The 13,989-nt window shown below is 36.5% G+C and overlaps 1 protein-coding gene and 1 pseudogene across 7 annotated transcripts in view; one reads left to right on the top strand and one right to left on the bottom strand.

Annotated features, from left to right (window-relative positions):
- The window catches only part of AKT3 (AKT serine/threonine kinase 3), a 281,775-nt gene that overhangs the window by 22,187 nt on the left and 245,599 nt on the right, over positions 1-13,989 (bottom strand). The gene's annotated exons all lie outside the window — the stretch shown is intronic.
- LOC139176508 (zinc finger CCCH domain-containing protein 15 pseudogene) lies at positions 3,179-13,073 on the top strand (annotated as a pseudogene).

Raw genomic sequence — 13,989 nt, 5'->3', positions numbered from 1 at the left:
CACAAACCTTCTATTTGCAAAAACGCGCATTATCTGTGAAGAACAATAAAGTGAAGTGCAATAAAACAAGACCTGCATGTATTCCTTAAGAAGGACAAACAAGTATGTTTGGAGGATCACTTATTAATGCATTTTAATTGAACTATAAAACATCTGCATTGAAAAACCAAAAATGAACTTTTTGGCCAACCCAACAGAGTAAAGAAAGGATAATGTCCATGTACAAAGCTAGTGGAAAGATTAAAAGACAAAAGTGGTAAAGCCATCTATATCCACCATAAGCAGTTAATAGATATATACAACATTTAGATTTTAAAATATGGTATCAAAAACAGTAATCACGAGGGGGGAGAATACAAATGCAGGATTATTAAAGTACATTTGAAAGTCAGAGATCAGCAACTTAAAACAATTATATATGTGTATGTATGGTAGTAATCTCCTGATAACCACCAATAATCTGTAAGAGATACACATACAAAAAATAAATCCAGACATAACACTATAGTCATCAAACCAGGAGAACAAAACAAGAAGGGGGAAAAAAAAAGACTTACACAAACACCCCCAAAACAATTTTAAAAAATAGCAAAAAGAATATACTTATTGATAATTATCTTAAATGTAAATAGACTAAATGCTCAATTCAGAAGACAGAGAGTGGCTGAACAGATACAAAAACAAGACCCATAAAGATATGCAGCCTACAGACTCACCTCAGATGTAACGACATAGACAGAAAATGAGGGGGCTGGAAAAGGTACTGCATGAACATGAAAATCAACAGAAAGCCGGAGTACAAATAGCTAGACAAAAAGGTACTGCATGAACATGAAAATCAACAGAAAGCCGGAGTACAAATAGCTAGACAAAACAGACTTGAAAGACCAATGCCAGAGACAAAGGACATTACACAATGATCAAGGAATCAACCCAAGAAGATACATAGTAATTGTAAATATATATGTGTGCACCCAACATAAGAGGCCTTCAGTATATAGTGAACACATACATAGTGAAAGTTGCTCAGTCGTGTCCGACTCTTTGTGACCCCATGGACTATACAGTCCATGGAATTCTCCAGGCCAGAATACTGGAGTGGGCAGCCTTTCCCTTCTCTAGGGGTCTTCCAATCCAGGGATTGAACCTAAGTCTTCAGCATTGCAGGCAGATTCTTTACCAGCTGAGCCACAAGGGAAGCCCAAGAATACTGGAGTGGGTAGCCTATCTCTTCTCCAGCGGATCTTCCTGACCCAGGAATCAAACTGGGATCTCCTGCACTGCAGGCAGATTCTTTACCAACTGAGCTACGAGGGAAGCCCAATATACAAGGCAAATAGAGTAGAAATTGCCAGGAACACAGTAATAGAGGTAGACTTTAACACACCACTTACATCAATGGACAGATCATCCAGACAGAAAATCAGTAAGGCTTAAAATGATGCATTAAACCAGATGGACTTATTCATTTATATATGCATGTATGTTTATGTACATAACTTTATAAAATTATATATTATGTATATAAATCAATCCACTCCATCTGGTCTAATAAATTATTACACATAATAATTCATATGTAGTTATATAGAATAATATACATTATATAATAATTAAATTTATCCCTAAATATTTTCTTCTTTATGACGTTATTTAACATGGAATTTTCTTAAATTGCTTTTCATGTTGTTTTTATCTAATGTATAGAAATATATTTTGTGTGTAATTTTATTAGCTTTAAGAGGTTTTTTGGTGTATTCCTTAGTGTTTCCTACATATAAGATCATGTCATCTGTTAACAGAAGTAGTTTTACTACTTCCTTTTCCATCTGATTGCATTTTATTGCCTGTTCTTTCTAAATACTCTGACAAAAATTTCTAGTATTATGTTGAAAAGAAGAGCATCTTTTTGTTGATATGTTGATATGCTGAAAGTAGGCATTCTTGTCTTCTTCCTTATCTTTGGGGAAAAGCTTTCCGAGTTTCATCATTTGAGTGTGTGACCTGTGGGTTCACAAATGGTTTATATTATAAGGAAGTTTCTTTCTATTTCTAGTTTTCTAAGTATAATTTTGTTTGTTTGTTTTGGTTCTTTTACCATGAAAAGAGTGTTGAACTTTGTCAAAAGTTTTTTCTGCACCAACTGAGATCACAGTTTTTTTCCTTTATTCTATTAAAGTAGGGTATTACATTGATTGATTTTAGTATGTTGAATTTTTGCATTCCTGGAATAAAACTCACTTCATCAGGATGTATAATCCCTTTAATCTGCCACTGACTGTTTTGCTAGTCCTTTCGTGGGGATTAACTGGGGATCCTGCTGTGTAGTTTTGTTGCTGTGTGTCTGCATAACTTTGGAATCAGGGTAATGCTGTCCTAACAGAGTCAGCAAGCATACTCTTCCATTTCTTTGAAGAATCTGAGAAGGGGTGGCATCATTTCTCCTTTCAACGTCTGAATAATTCCCGAGTGACGCCATCTGACCCTGCGTGGGCTTTTCTTTATTGGAGTTTTCGGTTTACTTTGTCCCTATCGGTCCTTATTAGTGTTTAGGTCTATTCAAATTTTCTACTGCTACTTGGGGGGCTTCCCATGTAGCTCAGCTGGTAAAGAATATGCCTGCAATGCAGGAGACCCAGGGTCGATCCCTGGGTTGGGAAGATCCCCTGGAGAACGTCATGGCAACCCACTCCAGTACTCTGGCCTGGAGAATTCGATGGACAGAGCAGAGGAGCCTAGTGGTCCATGGAGTCGCAGAGTTGAACGTGACTGAGTGACTAACACACACTTCTACTTGAGTCATTTTGGCAGTTTGTGTGTTTCTAGGAATTTTTCCACCGCATAAAGGTTTATCCATTTTTTATTAGTATATAGCTGTTCATATTATCCTCTTAACAATCCTTTTTATTTTTGTAAAATCAATATTAATGTTTTCCCACCTGTGATTTTAATATTTTTTTCTCATTTTCTTAGCCAATCTAGTTAAAAATTTGTCAATTATGATCTTTTCAAACAATCAACTATTTTTTGTTTTATTGATTTTCTCTATATTCTATTTTCTATTTCATGTAGAGCCACTCTAATCTTTATGCAAAAAGCTGGCTAACTTAGATGAGGTGATGAAATTCACTTAAAGAAGTTGTAACAGCCTTAAAACTGGGTGCACCTAAGAACAGAGATGCAAGTTTTAAGCACAAGTGACAGAACTAAAGAGGACGAGTCAGCACCAATTACAGTTCAGGATTTACTCATCCTCCCTCGTCAACTGATAACCGCAAGCAGTCAATCAGTAAGGATGTAGAATACTTACAACTGTTAACCCACTTGATCTAACTGACATTTATAGAACACTGTATATAACAAAGAAACATTATTTTCAATGTATATGAAACACTCAACATAAATCATATTTTTTCATAAAATAAACCTCAAAATTTAAAGTATTTAAAATAATAAAAGTATGCTCCTTAACAACAGAATTAGACTCGAAACCTAAACATAAAAATAGTTAACAAATCTCCAAATATTGTAAATCAAACAACATACTTCAATAATCTATAGAATAAAAGAAGATATCATAAGGAAAATTAAAAAGCATCTTGAAATAAAAATTAAATCATAATATGACCAAAAAAAACTTACATGATGCAGCTACAGCAACGCTTAGAGGTAGTAAAATACAACACTACAAGATCATATTATAAAAGAAGAAAGGATTCAAATGTATTAAGTCTTCAATGTAACTGGCTAAAAGGAAGAGCTAATTTATAAAGCAAGGTAAAAGGAATAAAGCAAATAATCCATCAACTCAAGTGTCAATGAATTCAATAATTAGATAAAGTATTAAAATTCCTTGAAACACATATGAACACTATAAAATCTTTTTGAAAAGAAACAGATAATTAGAAATGCTGAACATACACTGAATAAACTGAATTTCTTTAGTCTAGGCCCAGATGACTTCACAGGACATTCTATCAACACTGAAAGAGGAAATATAGTAACTCCGGAGAAGGCAATGGCACCCCACTCCAGTACTCTTGCCTGGAAAATCCCATGGACGGAGGGCCTGGTAGGCTGTAGTCCACGGGGTTGCAAAGAGTCGGACACGACTGAGCGACTTCACTTTCACTTTTCACTTTCATGCATTGGAGAAGGAAATGGCAACCCACTCCAGTGTTCTTGCCTGGAGAATCCCAGGGACGGGGGAGCCTCGTGGGCTGCCGTCTATGGGGTCGCACAGGGTCGGACATGACTGAAGCGACTTAGCAGACTTAGCAGCAGCATGCAAACTTTTCCATAAAATAAAAAAGGGATCACCATTTATTTTTGGTGTCTAGCATTATTATCCTGATTCTAAAACCAGATGGTACATGAAAAGAAAAGTATAGCCCAATGCTCCCTATGAATATCAATGCAAGATTCTAAAATAAAAATACTAACAAAAATCTAGCAATATATAAAAAAGACAATATACCATGATTGTTTAGAAGTTTATTCTAGGCATGTAATATAGATGTAATATCTGAAAATCTATGTGATTCACCATATTAATAAACTAAAGTAGAAACATTACACAATTATCTCTATGAATGCAGAAAAACATATATGACAAAATCCAACATCTGTTCATAACAAAAGTGCTCAGGAAATAAACAGCAGATAATTTTAACCCGAGAGATGGCAAGCATAAAAAACCTATACCTAATATCATAATCAGAAGGGGAAATGTAAATACTATCTCCTCCAAATTAGTAATAATTAAATGTCTATTCTCACCATCTCTATACAACATTGTTCTGGCAATCTTAGTCAATTCAAGAAGGTAAGAAAAAAAGAGATAAAAGGCATACAAGTTGAAAACAGATGACGAGATCATCTATATTATATAGACCTTAAAAAAAAAAGGCACTAAAACTAGTAAGTATGTTCAAACCGGGTGAACTAATGAGATACACGTAACACCTCCACTAAAGACCTATTTACCTCAATTTCCTTTACTCAGTGCATAATGTCTGACTTTCAACAAAAAAATTATAGGACATACTAAAGGGATAAAAATGTATATTTTCAAGATACAAAGCAAGCCTCAGATATGACAGAGAGAGAGATAGATGTTGGAATTATGAGACCAGGAATTTGAAGCAGCTATGACTATTATACTAAAGGCTTTAGTAGAAAAAGTGAACTAATAGAGCAAGAATAGGTGAGTAATACAAGTAGATAAATGGAATCTCTAAGAAAGCTTCAAAGGAAATGCTAGCAGTCAAAAACACCACCACAGAATGCCTTTGTCTTTGACAGATTAACCAATAGTCAGAACACAGTCAAGGAAATAATTGGTGAGCTTGAAGAAATGTTAATATGCTAAGTCACTTCAGTCGTGTCCGACTCTGTGTAACCCCATAGATGGCAGCCCACCAGGCTCCCCCGTCCCTGGGATTCTCCAGGCAAGAACACTGGAGTGGGTTGCCATTTCCTTCTCCAATGCATGAAAGTAAAAAGTGAAAGTGAAGTTGCTCAGTCGTGTCTGACTCTTATCGACCCCACAGACTGCAGCCTACCAGGCTCCTCGGTCCATGGGATTTTCCAGGCAAGAGTACTGGAGTGGGGTGCCATTGCCTTCTCCAAGAAATGTTAATAGAAACTTTCAAAACTGAAATACAAAGAGAAACAAGAATAAAAAAGAACAGAATATCTAAGCATTCTGAGACAACTATAAAAGATGGAATGTACATGTAACGGGACTAAGAGAAGAGGAGGGACAGGAAGGCGCCAAAGAAACACTTGAATCAAGAACAGTATTCCAAAATTAGTGCTAGGCACCATACTACAGATCATTTGGTCTTACATTTAGGTCGCTAATACATTTTGAGTTTATTTTTGTGTATGGAGTGAGACAATGTTCTAATTTCATTCCTTTACATGTAACTGTCCAAGGAAGACATACAAATGGCCAAAAGGCACATGAAAAGATGTTCAACATCGCTAATTATTAGAGAACTCTGACTCAAAACCACAATGAGGTATGACCTCACATTGATCAGAATGGCCATCGTCAAAAGTCTACAAATAATAAATGCTAGAGAGGATGTGGGGGTGGGGGGAAGGAACCCTCCCTCACTGTTGGCAGGGATGTAAAATTGTACAACCACTGTGCAGAACAGTATGGAGGTTTCTTGAAAAACTAAAAATAGAACTGCATATGATTCTCCAATCCCACTCCTGAGCATGTATCTGGGGAAAATCACAATTTAAAAAGGTACATGCACTCCACTTTTCATAGCATCACTATTTACAATATCCAAAATATGGAGCAACCTGAATGTCCACTGACAGATGAATGGATGTATAAAAACGATGTAGCATACATATATACAACAGAATATTGCTCAGACATAAAATAATGCCATTTGTAGCAACATAGACGGACCTAGAGATTATCACACTAAGTGAAATAAGCTAGACAGTGAAAGATAAATATCAAATGATATTGCTAATACGAAAAACCTAAAAAAAAGATACAAATGAACTTATTTCCAAACAGAAAGAAGACTCACAGGCATAGAAAACAAACTTACAGTTACCAAAGGGGAGAAGCAGTAGGAGAGAGATAAATCATAAGGTTGGTATTAACATACATACTACTGTATATAAAATAGATAACCAAGAAGGATCTACTGTGGAGCACAGGGAACTATACACCTTATCTTGTAATAACCTATAAGGGAAGAGAATCTGAATACAAAGAAAAATATACATACACGTACAACTGAAGCGCTGTGCTATACACCCAATACTAACAGGATATTGTAATCAACTATACTTTGATTAAAAAAACTAATATGATCTAAGACTGTATTAATTGTAGGTTAAAAAAAAAAGTAAGGTGAAACCATGGTAACACTTATCAAAAGAAACCTGGAATAGCCATATTAATTTCAGACAGAGCCGACTTTAGAGGATTGAAAGTTATCATACAAAAAGAAACATTACATAATGATAAACGGGTTAATTCTCCAGAAAGATATAATAATGCTTAATGTGTCTGCATCTAACGAGAGAGTTTTGAAATACAATAGCCAAAAACTGACAGGACTGGAAGGAGAAATAGATTTAATTCACTATGATAGTTGGAGACTTTTAACATCCCTTTATCAGTAACTGACAGATTTAGAAGGGGGAAAATTAGCAAGGACTGAAAACTACCATCAGCCAACTGGATCGAGTTGATAGACTACCTCCTCCAACAATAGCAGAATACATATTCTACTTAAGCTCACAGAACATTTACCAAGAGAAACCATAATCTAGGTCATAAAACACATCTTAAACTTAAAAGAAGAGAAATCATACAAAGGTATGCTCTCAGACCACAAAAAAATTAAACTGGCAATCAGTAAGATAAATATATCTGGAAAAATTCCAAATAGAGATCAAATCGGAGAAGGCAATGGCACCCCACTCCAGTACTCTTGCCTGGAAAATCCCATGGACGGAGGAGCCTGGTAGGCTGCAGTTCATGGGGTCAAGAAGAGTTGGACACGACTGAGCGACTTCACTTTCACTTTTCACTTTCATGCATTGGAGAAGGAAATGGCAGCCCACTCCAGTGTTCTTGCCTGAAGAACCCCAGGGATGGATGAGCCTGGTGGGCTGCTGTCTACCGGGTCACACAGAGTCGGACGCGACTGAAGCGACTTAGCAGCAGCAACAGCAGAGATCAAATAATATAGTTCCAAATAACACATGGGTCAAATAAGATTTCAAGAAAATTTTAAACATATTTTTAAGTAAATAAAAATAAATACAACTCATCAAAGTTTGTGGGATGCAGTAAAAATAGTCTACACAGGAAAACTTACAGCGCTGAATCACACATTCAAAAGGAAAGCTCTAAAAGCAATCATCTATGCTTCCAGTTTAGGAAGCCACAAATAGAAGAGCAAATAAAATCTGAAATAATAAGAAAATAAATAAAAATGAGGGTAGAAATCCATAAATTTTAAAATTTAAAACTGATAGAGAAAATCACCAAAATCACAAACTGCCTTTTTGAAAACATCAAGAAAATTGATGAACCTCCACCACATTAAAAAGAAATTGTGTTCTATCAGGCCTTCTGGCATTTACAATAGTGTTTTGTGTACACAAATCCTATTTGGTGCAAAAATTTTAATTTTTACATTGAAGATTATACTATTGCTCATCGTGCCAAAAATGACTTCTCAGACTTAACGTTTATATGTTGAACTCTACTGAGCTCAAAGTTACTACTGTCTGTTCACTTTTCATGACATTTGACTGTTACACCTCTGTTTATCCTCTTATTTCATCCATTTATTCTGTGTAATTTTGTTTTAGGTGCGATTCTTATCCAGAACATCTAGTTACATTTTGTTTTTAACCTACTTCAGGGTTTTAAAGCTTGCACCATTTGCATTTCATATCATAACTAACATGGTTTTGACAGCTGTCTGTGTTCTTTTATATCCTCAGTGCAATGCCTCACAATCAACAGAAGAGAGTAATTTTAAAGTTAAACTGTCAGAACATTTGGTAGATATTTGTGGCTCATTTTTCTCCAATCTGAAGTCTTAGACTGGACTACCATTTGAGTAGGATAAGGAGAGCGTCAATATGAAGCTACCTAGATGCATCTGTTTGGCCTCTTTCTTTTCTCTGCTGAGTGTTCATGTTGTACTCGTCTAACCTTGCTTTACTTAAGAAAACACCAACAATCACGAACAGTGGCATAACTGCCATCAGTCACCAAGCTCTTCATGCTGAATTTTTCAATCAGAAAATAGGAAGTCATGATTCAGTCATGAAAAGTGCCAGTGTAACTTTAATACTATTTCACCACACAAAGAAAAAGATACCAGATGGGAGCATGGATCTCCATAAGGCAATGGAGAATGCTACTAGTAGTAAATATAAAGCATTGTTAGCACATTAAAATACAATTGTCTAAAGCTAAACAGAATCATGATATATTGTGATGGTTTATAATATGTGAAAGTAGAATATATGAAAGTGAAGAATGGAAGAGTAAACAGAAATATGCTATTCAAAGTGATATATAATATTAACTGAAGGCACAGTGTGGTAAGTTATATATACAGAAAACTCTAAAACAACTTCACGACAAAAAAGCAAAGGAGAATAGCTAATGAGACAACAGCTAAGATAAAATCAAGACAAAAATATTCAAAAGAAGGTAGATAAAAAAGGAATAAAATTGCAAGATGGCAGAATTTAAACCCAACTATGTTAATAATTGAATTAAATAAAAGTGGGCTGCACATTCCATTAGCAGTCATATATTAGCTAATGAATAAGGAAAAAGTCAAAGTATGGTGCAGTGATTAAGCCTGTGTGTTCCTCTTTCTCCTCCTACCATGGATACAAACCCCATGATGTGCTAAAAAGTTTGGCTGGGGCCAGCTGTCTCCATAATCCACCTTCCGCCTCCCCCAAACCTGCTACAACTCGAGAAGCCAAAGGGTGGAGTAGAAAAAGATTACTGGATGACAAGCAGTAAGAATTACAAGAGCTAAACGAGCTCTTCAAACCTGTAGTTGCTGCTCAAACACTAAGTAAAGGTACAGATCGTGAATCTGTGGGACATGCACGGGCGGAGCGCTAGGGAGCTAAGTGCAGGTTCTCTCTCGACTGCAGTGAGAAAATGCGATGCAAGCAGTGAAGAACTTGAAAAATATACTATAGATAATTAGCATGAGAATAAAAGAAACACAATAAGGCAGAAAAGAAAAACTCCAAAATTGAGAGTGTGCAAATACTTTCTCGAACTACTAGAAACAACAAACATGGCTGGCTTTGGGTATGCCATGGAGGGGCAGATATCTGCATGCATCATGACACACTTCCTTCTGGATTTATACTGTGTTGTTTATCCTTCTTAAAGAAAGAAGAGAATGAACAGAAAATGTCATTACAAGATGTAATAGAGTGTTCTGCCCTAGGTCCAAATACTGCCAAAAGAAGTCCAGAATCTTTCCTTATATGGAAGGAAAAGACAAGAAAAGATGGATAAACTTGAGCAAGAAATGGAAAGAAGGACTTCAAAACAGGGTAGGCACCAGTTTTCAGTGGTTGTGAAATGTATGAATTTCATCCTGAGCTGACTGATGATAACAAGGAGGAAGCAGACGATACCTGTTACACCCAGGGAACAGGTGGAGATGAGGGAGATGATTCAGTGAGGGATGTAAATGAGACAGGTATTACTGTAGCCACTCTTCAAAGAATGTAGCAAACACACTTCAGAAAGAGATAAAAACAAATTAAGCAAAACTTCCCTGGTGACTCAGACAGTGAAGCATTCGACCTTGGCTGGGGAAGATGCCCTGGAGAAGGGAATGGTTACTCACTCCAGTATTCTTGCTTGGAGAATTCCATGGACAGAGTAGCCTGGAAGGCTAGAGTCCATAGGGTCACATAGGGTTGGACATGACTTTCACTTTTTCATCAGCTACCAACTTTATTTAGATTTCACCAGTTTTTCCACTTAGGGCCCTTTCCTATTCCAAGATCCAATCTAGAATTCCATACTACATTTAGTCATGCCACCTTAGTCCCTTCAGTTTGTGAAAGTTCCACAATCATTCTTTGCATTTCATGAAGCTGACACCTTTAAACCTATTTGACCAATTATTTTGAGGTATATATCTCTCCATGCAGGTTTCTTCAGGTTTTCTCATAATCATACTGAGGTTATTCATTTTGAAGAATACTACAAAAGTGATACAGCCTTCTCATGCTATCATATCATGGGTTACCAGGATTTTGCAATGTCTGCCAAGGTTTGTTTGTTTTTAATTCTAAAATTACTCTTTTAGTCTTTGTAAATATATATTTTGAGAGAGATATGTGGACATGCAAATATTCTGTTTCTTATAGTTTTACCCACTAATTTTAGCATTCATTGGTGAATCGCGTACAGCAATTTTTATTCGGGGGTTTTTAATGATAATTTTCTATTTCCCTGATTCCTTCTACATTTATTAATTGGAACTCACCCACAATGAAGATGGGGCTTCCTGGTGTCTCAGGTGACAAAGAATCTGCCTGCAATGTGGGGGACCCAAGTTCAATCCCTGGGTCAGAAAGATCCCCTGGAGAAGGGAATGGCAACCCACTCCAGTATTCTTGCCTGGAGAATCCCATGGATAGAGGAGTTTGGCAGGATATAGTCCATGAGGTCTCAAAGAGTCAGACATGACTGAGCAACAATACTGCTACTACTTTAATGAAGACATGTCTCTTCTCAATATTTTATCTATTTGTTCAATCACTAATCTCGCAGTATAGACTAATGGACATGTATCTTATTCTTTACATCACATACAATATTTGTTTTGCTACTGAAATTGTTCCAGCTTTCACCACTTGGAATTACTTAAGGTTGGTTCCTGTGTTCTATTAACATGAACCTTTCCATCTACCTTCCTTGTTTTTTTTTTTTTTTTTACTTTCTGGCACCACAAAATTCCTTGGGCTCTTTTACCTTCCCCATCCCAGCTGTGAGTTCAACTACTTCTCCAAATAACTTTGATTCTTTTTACTGGAGAATGATATTTAGTAATGAATATTTCAGTGTTAGATATGATTAATGTCATATTTAATGGTAAACAGTGTTTTCTCCCTAGAAACAATGTTTTCTCTCCTTAGAAACAAAACCAGGCTGTTAACTCTCATCATTTCTATTCCACATTGTAGAAAGGTCCTAGCCCATATAATAAAGGAAAAGAAATAAAATACAGATTGAAAATGAAGTAAAGCTTTTTATTTATATAAAATATGGTCATTTATTTAGATAACCCTATGTCATGTACAAAAAAACTACTAAAACTAATAGCTTGTAGGATACAAGACCCACATACAAAAATCAATCCTATTTCTACCGGTAGCAAACAATATGAAAATAACATTTTAAAGTATCATTCACATCAGAAGACATGAAATACTTATGGATAAATTTAACAAAATATGAATAAGAACTAAACACTGAAAATTATGAAACATTACTGAGAGTAATTAAAGAAGGCCTAAATAAATGAAGAGGTCCAGCATTTTCAAATGCCAATCCTCCCCAAATTCTACTATAAATTGAACACAGTCTCACAGAAAACTCCCAGCAGACTTTTTTGTATAAAGTTGCCAAACTGAGTATAAAACATATAGAAATTTACCTAGATAAATTCATATAAAACATCCTACCAGAGAATCTGAAAGACTGAAGACACTTCAAAGATCGTAATTCCCTGTGGGTGTAAAACAACTTGTCCACTTCCACACAAGAGAGAAGCAGCAGATCTAGGATGAGTGCCTCCAGCTTCCAGTGCTGAGTTACTCAGAGTGCTAAATGATGATAATCACAGCTAAGATTAATTCATCTCTAACTTTCCCTAGGAAGAGGTTTCACTTTCCCCTAAAGGTGCTCATGCTCAGGCGCTAGTCCTGTCTGACTCTGTGACCCCCTGGACTGTAGCCTGCCAGGCTCCCCTGGTCATGGGATTTTCCAGGCAAGAATACTGGCATGGACTGCCGTTTCTTCCCCCAGAGGATCTTCCCAACCCAGAGCTCAAACCCGCGTCTCCTGCATCTTCTGCATTGGCAGGCAGATTCTTTACCACTGAGCCATTGCGGAAGCCCTTCCGCTAAACATACCAGTATCTTCACACACATCTTCATCTGCAGAGTTTACCATGATACATATCAATAAGAAAATAGCCAATAATCAAGTCATAAATCTATAAAAACAGCAATTCTCCCAAAGCACATTAGTAAAACTGAAAAATACCTGACCTTAGAGATAAAGAATAAGGTATGCATTTTAAAGATATAAGACCCCTCAAAAATGTTTGAAAACACAGGTAAATTCATGAAAATAGCTACTATATTAACATTCCTATAATTAATTCCTTATTTGTTGTAATACAATACAAACCCAAATAAACCCAATCATATTTCCACCACCTTTTAGAAAGAGTGTCAAAATTTAAGCATGCTACTCTGACATTGTTCTTCAGGTGTATGAAGATGGCTGAGAACATCGGGGGCATCTGACATCCAGGATACCACCCACACCCCCGAGCGAACCTGTAGCAAGTGTCAACGAGTAAAAACTGTGATTTTGGCTGTTGTGCTTCTTTATGAAGGATACTTAACATTTTTGCTCAAATTAAGCTGCAACTATTTTTATCTAAACTCTAACAATTTAAATTCATTTATTCACATACATCATCTAAAGCTATGTTTTGGTAGCTCCTCGTCCTGCCCTTCTTGCTGGTTTCTCCAGTTTCATTCACCACAAGGGAGCTGCCTGGGTATCTTAACAGTACCTTCACTCTGGGCATGCTGAGCCCATGGGGCAGAGACAGAATAAGCCTTGTTTCTTCACTGTGTGCTGGCTGGGTTCTCAGTGCATTCCTTAGGTGATGCCAAACTACAGTATTAACATATCCGACTCTCTGAATAGGACTGAAGAAAATCCATATTTTACCCCTTCTTTAAAGTTAGCAGTGCCATACCAATGCCCCACATTTTGTCTCCTAAGGATATTTTTCTTTCTGTTTGGTTGTTGTTAGTGGTGGTGGAGTCCTCTTTGGATTTAGTTGTGGCTTATAACTTTGTGTGCCAAAGGAAACCTTTGATCATATATTATTTCTAGGTTCTTTTGCAGTGCAGTGACATGATAAACAGCAAGTGGTGCTTTAGGGGCTATATATGGATGCCACTCATAAAGAATTTCATCAGTATTACACAGTAGATACATAACTGTCTGCCTGAAGGTAATAAACACTGAGGATACTTAAGAATGATCACAAACTTCTCACAAGGGTTGAGAAGGATCCAACACTTACCTCAGTGCTTATACATGGTGGGAACTCAAGAACTGTACATTTACTTGAAGTCTGCGTAGAGGCACCATAGCATGGCGCCTGTATTTTAAACACCTAGTTA

This window comes from Bos indicus, chromosome 16 (genome assembly GCF_029378745.1).
Source record: "Bos indicus isolate NIAB-ARS_2022 breed Sahiwal x Tharparkar chromosome 16, NIAB-ARS_B.indTharparkar_mat_pri_1.0, whole genome shotgun sequence".
In the NCBI taxonomy this organism is placed as follows: domain Eukaryota; kingdom Metazoa; phylum Chordata; class Mammalia; order Artiodactyla; family Bovidae; genus Bos; species Bos indicus.
The sequence above is the reverse complement of the archived record's forward strand: the minus strand, read 5'-3'. Positions and strand labels throughout refer to the sequence as shown.